Source organism: Choloepus didactylus, chromosome 2 (assembly GCF_015220235.1).
Source record: "Choloepus didactylus isolate mChoDid1 chromosome 2, mChoDid1.pri, whole genome shotgun sequence".
Classification (NCBI taxonomy): Eukaryota; Metazoa; Chordata; class Mammalia; order Pilosa; family Megalonychidae; genus Choloepus; species Choloepus didactylus.
The window spans coordinates 38,562,242-38,570,793 of NC_051308.1; the positions used below are offsets into that span (position 1 = coordinate 38,562,242).

The 8,552-nt window shown below is 40.5% G+C and overlaps 1 pseudogene; it reads left to right on the plus strand.

Moving 5' to 3' along the window:
- Nucleotides 1-333: 333 nt before the first annotated feature.
- Nucleotides 334-903, plus strand: LOC119515502 (annotated as a pseudogene).
- Nucleotides 904-8,552: the final 7,649 nt, after the last annotated feature.

The following is an 8,552-nucleotide window of genomic DNA, read 5'->3' on the forward strand; positions in this document are numbered from 1 at the left end:
TTATACACATGATATTTCCTCTACTTAACAACCTCTCCCTGAAACCTTCATAGGTAAGTTTACCTGGCTGTTTTTAACTCATCTTTGTTTCCAGCTCAGACATTTTTCTCTCTTAGCTATAATCCCACTGTATTTTGTGCTTAACACCATTAAGCATATTACCTTATGAGGTTATAATAATGACAATCATTTATTTACTTCTCTGTCCCCCATACTGGATTTCCAGTTTCTTGAATACAGTGTGTACATTCTTCACCAATTTATTTCCAGACTCTAGGAGAGTGCCTGGCACAAAAAGTAACTTGAGGAGGCGGAAACTTGGAGTAATACAGAATGGCTCCTCTGATCTTTGTTGATAAGGAAAATGGAGAACCAGGCACACATGTGGCTCCTAAGGATGGGCCAAAGCTGGGGCCTGGGCCTTCCATCAAAGCCCTGGATGGAAGATCTGAGGTTTCAACACTCCACTTTGGCAAAATATTTGATGCTCCACCAGCCTTACCCTAGAGCTGCCAGAAAGGCTTTGGGAAGTATCAACAGAGCTACAGAAAAGTCAGTAAAGACTAATGGACCCCTCAAACAAAACAGCCAAGCTTCTCTGCCAAAAAGATGACTGAGAAGACTGTTAAAGCAAAAAGCTCTGTTCCTGCCTCAGATGACATCTATCCAGAAACAGAAAAATTCTTTCACTTCAATCCTCTAGATTTTGAGAGTTTTGACCTGCCTGAAGAGCACCAGATTGCACACCTCCCCTTGAATGGAGTGCCTCTCACGATCCTCGAGGAGAGGGAACTTGAGAAGCTGCTAGAGCTGGGCCCCCTCCCCTGTGAAGACGCCCTCTCTGATGTGGGAGTCTACTCTGTTGCAGTCTCCCTCAAGCATTCTGTCAACCCTGGATGTTGAATTGCCACCTGTTTGCTATGACATAGATACTTAAATTCTTAGTGCCTTATAGTTTCTGTATATTTTTTTGTATCAATAAAGCAATCTTTATTAAACTTTTCCTAATATTAAAAAAAAGTAACTTGAGCTTAGGAGAGTGCCTGAAACAAAAAGTAACTTGAGCTTAAATGTTTGTTAAACTGCAAAGCACTTTTATGTACTTCATCTCATTTCATACTCATAACAATCCCACGAGACAGGTATTATTATCCCCATTCAAGAACCAAGGAAATTAAAGCTTAGTGAGATTAAGCAATTGGGGCAAGGGTGCACAGTTAATAAATGCCATAAATTTAACTCTAGCCAAGATCTTTTAAATATGCCACAGTTGCCACTCAAGATGCCATTTCTCTCTCAACTGAGGAAATAACCGTTATCACCATTTTGCAGGTCAAGAAAAACAGACCCTGAAACTCTGCCAGGTAATTCAGTTCTCATCTCTGGCAGCAACAGGAACCAATAAGAAACCAGCATTACTATTCTGCCTCATAGCCAATTGATTTGCATGTAATGAACACCATCTGTTCCTTGATCAAATGAGCCTTGCAAATAAGATGAACATGAACCAACAACACCAGTCTAACCCTCCTCACACTTGGAAGTAACAGAACTTAGCATTGTGCTAGACATAGAAGTACTTATAAGAAGTGTTATTGCCTTTTTCTTTCTACTCAACACATAGGAAAATAACAATCATATGTTCATGATGAAATCTTAATTCCACAGACGTACACATGCTCTTTTTCTCACCCTAGCCCCCAAATCCACATTTATATTCTTTGCTTCTTGGCACAACTGTGCAGGAGAGACCCCATCCTGAATCTCAAAACTTCTGAAACTGACTTCTGAACATCTTCAGTTTTTTTTGAGAACTGGATTTAGAAGTCTGGCAAGTCTTATTCAATTGGGGGATTCTGAGGGGTCCTGAAATGTTCAGGGCATGGGGAACATTGTTTTTATCTAAACCACCTGGGATCCTTCCAAGATGAGTTGGAGTCCCCTGAGGTCCTCAGAGCCCCAGGACCCATTTGAGTCTACTCTTTTCTCAACTTCTTTACCCTCTCTGCAATTCCTGGCATCCTTCCTCTATAACTCTGTGTCCTATACTAACATATGCAACAGTTCAAAGAGTTCAGACAGATCAGTGCTTTGAAGGTCAGTAAGGACAAAAAGGAGCCACAAGGTCTCATTAAAATCCATTTTAAAGAGAAGAATGGTCCCACATTGCTTTCTTGGCCCCCATTTTGGAAATTAAGACTTCGACTCATCCTTAGTCTGCATAATCAACTTAGTTTTGAGGTCAGAAAATTATCAAGAAAATTTGATATCTGATTTTCAAATGATAAGACCCCTGAAATATTAGTTTTTACAATAAGAATGTAATGAAAATTGTCAAACTTTAGCCAGAATCTGGAAACAAGAAAGAGCCAAGGAACAATAAGATGGCTAACCTGAGGAAGAATAAGAGGTCATCCTGACCATGACGCTATTTTGCTAAAGACATATAGAAAACAAGATTTGAAGGAATCCAGGAATCCACTAGAATAATAAATTAAATTATAATTTTAAAAATGGAAAGATTTAAGAATTGACCAAGAATGTGAATGATGGATAGAGGAAGAAAGCCAAGAAGTATAGGGGGACTTTCTACCAAAAAAAAAAACTAAAGATTATGTGATTCAGAATAAAATTATGACACCTCTATAATATCTTTAAAAGGGTGACTATATTTTACTGTGCCTAGTTTATAGGGAGCTCTTGCTCCATTGGCTGGTTGAGGGAGTTGATTGGCCAATGTCTTGTACCATGAGGATATAATGTTCTTGTTTTCCTCTGTAGACAGGTCCCAAGCTGAGCTTTTATCCTCAGAAGGGTGTTCATTCAGAGTACTAAATGTTCCTAAACTCCTAGAACAGAACTGGGAAACTTTCCTTTCCAAAAGGAAGGAATAAACATCAAAGGATTCACCAGTTCTGCCTCAGAACCTAGTAGGAATTCAACAAATATTTATTGAATGAATGAAGGATTGAATGAATGCAGAAGGGCAAGGGAATCCTGATCTTACTGGTAACGGACAGTTCTTCTCTTTCTTAGGAGAAAGATTTTAACTTGCTAATACTTGATTATTGATCATTACTGTACTTACACCTATATATGTTGAATTGTGGCCTCCTAAATGATGCATTCAAGTCCTAAGTCCCAGAACCTGTGAATGTGACCTTATTTGTAAAAAGGATCTTTGCAGATGTAATTAAATGAATGATCTCAAGATAAGATCCTCCTGGGTTAACTGGATGAACCCTAAATTCAATGGTTAGTGCCCTTAGAGGAAGAATAAAAGACATTGACATGCAGAGGGGAAAGGCAGGTGAAGATGGAGGCAGAGATAAGAGTTATGGAGCTACAAGTCAAGGAAGGCCAAGGGTTGCAGGCAGCTACCAGAAGCTAAGAGAGAGGTATGGAATGGAGTCTCCCTCAGAGTCACCAGAAGGAAGGCTGACATCCAGCTTCTGGAACTGTGAGAGAATAAATTTATGTTGTTTTAAGCCATCAAGCTTGTGGTAATTTGTTACAGCCACCCCAGGAAGCTAATGCAGTACTTAACTTTAAAACTAGTTCTCTTATTACCTTCATCACATACATATTTGTTTCATAGGCTAGAGAGTGAATACCTTGCTTCCATTCTGTGCAATATTCACTGGGCACTTCCTATGGGCCAAGCATTGTGCTCATCAGCAATGATTCCAAAAGTTTACCCTTATACTCATTATATTTTAAAAAACAGACAGAAAAATAAAGAGCAAATATCATCATAATAGAGGTAAGTTCTATAATAATGTGGAAACAGTATGAAATGCAAACCAAAGGAGAAATATCTAGTCTCACAACTCATTCAGTTATGTTTCTCCCATGAAAACACTTATTGGAATTCATTAAATGTTTGTTAAGCAAATGAATGGGTAAGTGAATCAGTGTTGGATTAAAATAAGCCACACATCTATGCAAATATGACTTAGGTCAGTCTTTCCGGGGAATGTTGGGGACTCCCATGACAGAAGGTTGAATCAGAGGTCTCAGGTAATTTAGATACAATCCAGAAGAACTCCAAGCTAGGCCATCAGCAGTATCACAAGGTAAGAGGCACTGTTTTCTCTTAAGACCCCAAGGTTGCAGAGTAGGGCAGACTTCTCCTCAAGGGAACTTAGTCAAGTCAGACTTCAAGGGAACTTAGTTAAGTCAGACCCTTGACTTTCCAGGGAAGGGAGCAAAGCTGAATCTGTCCTGGAGAATCCTCTGCCTTTTAGAGCTCTGGAAGAAACAGGAGAATTGTATTCATTTCTCAGAAGCTCAACCAGATACATGGCTGGGCTTGGTGCAAACCACACTTTGAGAACCACATTAAGAAAATGAAATGATCCCATGAAAGTAAAGGTGGAGACTGAAGTCTGACTTTTTGTAAATACGCCATTTACTTAATCTCTTAATTAGGTAGGGGGTGCAGGAAGCAGGGATCAGATCCATGGTTATTCACCTTGCTCGTACCTCTTAATAAACTTGAGCAGATATCCTGGGGTGTGACTGTTCCAGTTTGCTAATGCTACTGCTTTGCAAAACACCAGAAATGGATTGGTTTTTATAAAGGGGGTTTATTTGGTTACAAAGTTACAGTCTTAAGGCCATAAAGTGTCCAAGGTAAGGCATCAACTGGAGAAAGGCCATTGGCATCTGGAAAACCTCTGTCAGCCAGGAAGGCATGTGGTTGGCATCTGCTTGCTCCCAGGTTGCATTTCAAAATGGCGTTCCCCAAAATGTCAGCATCAGCTTTCAACAGCCGTCTTCAAAATGTCTCTCTAAACTGCAGCCAACGTCAGAGGTTCACAACTCCAAGCATCTCTGAGCTAAGACAGCTAGTGTCTGAGTCTGTGCCAGTGTTTTTAAAGGACTCTAGTGATTAAATCAAGACCCACACTGAATGAGTGGGGCCACATCTCCAAGGAAATAATTCAATCAGAGTTATCACCTACAGTTGCATGGGTCACAGCTCCATGGAAACAACTTAATCTAAAGATTCCAACCTAATCAACACTAATACATCTGCCCCCACAAGACTGCATCAAAGAACATGGCATTTGGGAGGATATAATATAATCAAACCATCACAGTGACCAGCCTCACCTCTAATTCCTTTCCTGAGACCATGAAATCAATACCACATCAACACCAGAAAACAGGAATACCAACTCAGGAAATCCCTGGTGGGCTGAAAATGCATCCCAGCCTTAGAACTTTAATTGTGACCTGGAAAACAAAGCCAGTTCTGGAAAACTGTCATGAATCACTCCCTCCTCATGCTCAACCTGCTGCTCTGACTCTCTTCTGCTCTCTAATGATCTGACCCCATTTATCCACTTCCCATCTTTGATACATACTTTAGCCTCTTTGTCACATTCCTTGTTGAGTCTGTGACCTGTTGCTTCCCCCTCACTTTTTATCCCTGCTTGGCTCCCACAGTTTTGGTGGCCTCTCCCTCCTCCACTCTTGCCAAGCTTTAGCCTTGGCTCAAAATTTAGAGGATGGTCTGGGGTAGCAGGAACCACATAAATGCTTCCTTAGCAGTCTATAGGTGGGACTCAGACCTGCAGGTTGTCAGAATTCACGGCAGTGTAGAATCAGCCTAGACTCAAGATAAAGGGCCTGGGTTCAACTCCTGGTAGCTTTGCGACCTCGGACAAGTCAATCTTGTTGAACTACAATCCCCTTGTATGTAAAATAGCAATAATATAATAATAATATTAGGTCCAAAAGGCCTCCCTAAGGCACTAAAAAATAAGAAGCATGAATATGCTTTATAAGCAGTATACTGTTATTTGTTTGTGCACTTATTAGCCTGAAGTAGTGCTTATTGAAACAAAAATCCTCAAGTCTGGTGTTGGTAGAGAGGAGCAGGTAGTAGGAGCTCCCTCAGCTGGTATATGGTGAATTAAAGTGAGGTTAAAGTGGACAAATTGAACAGAGGAGATAAACCTACATTAATGTGTGTCTTCTGTGGAGCAACCCAGGAGAAACTTTTGTTAGAGTGATCGAGAGAGAAGAACTGAGCAAAGATTTTGGATCAACTTCCAGAGGAAGGAGCAGTGTTGCAAAGAGTCATCATGACACCATCACAGACTGCTCCAGTTTGCTAACGCTGTCATTATGCAAAAACCAGAAATAGATTGGCTTTTATAAAGGGGATTTATTAGGTTACAAATTTACAGTTCTGAGGCCATAAAAGTGTCCAAACTAAGGCATCAACAAGAGGATACCTTCACTGAAGATTGGCTGACAGTGTCCAGACCACCTCTGTCAGCCGGGAAGGCACATGGCTAGCGTCTGCTGGTCCTTTGTCCCAGGTTGTGTTTCAAAATGGCTTTCTCCAAAGTGTGTCTGGGCATCTGTCTTAGCTCCTCTCTCTCAGCTCTTCTGTGTCCTTGCTTCTTTCTCCCAGGGTGTTTCTCTCAGAACATCTAGGGGTCCTCTCTTAGCTTCTCCAGGGCATACTCTGGGCTTTGTCTCTTAGCTTAGCATCTCCAAACATCCTTCTGTCCACATCTCCAAACATTTCTAAGCATCTCTGTCAGCTCTGGCTCCTGTTTCTCTTCCTGAGCCTCTTGAAGGACTCCAGCAATCTAATTAAGACCTACCCTGAATGGGCAGGGCCAAACCTCCATGGAAATGATCTAATCAAAATATCTCACCTACAGTTCGGTAAGTCACATCTCCATGGAATCAACCTAATCAAAAAGTCAAATCCTAATAAAAGAGATTAATAAGTCTGCCCCCACAAGTTTGCATTAAAGAACATGGCTTTTGAGGGGGACATAAGAGATTCAAACTAGCATGCAGACCAATGTCAGCCCTCACCTGTAGGGCCATGATTTCATCAGACCCATCCACTCACGTAAAGCAGAGACCTTTGAACATTGACCATTGAGAAGCCAAAAGCCAAGAGCTCTGTGGTGCTAGGTAATTGAGTACCAATCAGTAGAAAGGATTTGGGGCAGTTCGTGGGCTGGGTTCTGAAGAACCAGCTTCCAGGAGAACACATGTGCTCATCATGCCTAGCTGCAGCCAGCACTATCAATCATTCATTTCAAGGGGCTCAGACTTACCATCAATTTGGAAAAAGAATTAACATAATGATGTTGCTGCTGATGAAAATTCCCCAGCAGGTTTGAATGATTTCTTCTGAATTTGCCTCTATTAAATTCACATGTGCAGTAAGGCAGTTGGCCCCTCATATCAGTTACAACATATGGATTTTGGAAAGTGAGAGTATGGCAAAAGGTCGGGGGGGTGGTGTTTAATTGCAAATGTGCTTTGTAAGCAATCCTAAATCATCAGGGAGAATTATTTCCCCATTGGGAACGTGCATGAGCACATGCACACATGCATACATACACACCTTAAAATATACAAACTCTCTTTGCTCCACCATCTCACACACACACACACACACACACACACACACACACACACACACACACATACCAGAATTGCATCTTTGACCTCTCTTCTCAGAATGAATGTATCAAATCAATATTTTTTCCTATTGCCTACTAGGTTCAAATTTTTAAAGCAGTGCCTTGGGGAAACAAACAAACAAACAAACAAACAAACCAAAACAAAACAAAAAACCTAACAGAAAATAAGAGATTCCATTTTCATAATGGTCATATACCTTCTACACTAAATGGTTAAATAACCACCCACTATTTCACTTTGGACTTTTGCTGATGTCTTTTACCTGGACACTCCAGGGCCTTTTCTGGCTGACTGCCAATATTTTCATTAAGTCTGGAAACTCTATTGGTCCCACAGCAAAGAGAAGGACCAAATTTGATATATGACAATAATAATAATTTACTTGTCTCTCTAAAAAGACCAAATGGTTTCCATGCATCAGTCCCCTGAATAAAGATGTCAAGCCATACATTTCTTGAGGAGCATCCTGATGACCTGGGTGGGATTCATGCCCATGTAGCTGAAAGTGACACAAAAAAAGACTCTGAATTTGATTATTGCTATTACTATGTCTCTTAGGCCCTCAGCCTCAGACAAAACAGAAAATATATTCACTTATAGGCCAGAACATCCTCTTATTTGGTGTGTGTAAATTTGAATATCAATATTATAATAATAAAGGCACCTACTTATTTATTGAAGGCTTAACATATGCCAAATGCCATGCTGTCATTTTACATTCATTATCTCCTTTAATCTTTACGCTAGCTCCCATAAGTAGATATAATCAGCAACATTTTACTTAGGAGAGAAAAGAGAATTAAGCACCTGGCCTCCTGCCACAGAGCTAGCAACTACCAGATTTTCCAACTCAAATTTCCAACTTCAAAGCCAGTGTCTCTAATACTATTCAACTCACCTCCAAATGCATTTACTAATAATTTTTGGTCAATCATATATAGTGTAAAACAACAATCAAAAATTAAAAGCATGAGGAGATTGAGTTGCAGTTGTGGTGATGGCCCCATGATCCCATTAGCTCCATGATTTCATGATGGTGGCCTTCAACTCCACAGAAAGAGAGGTCTGAATATGAAAATGAAACC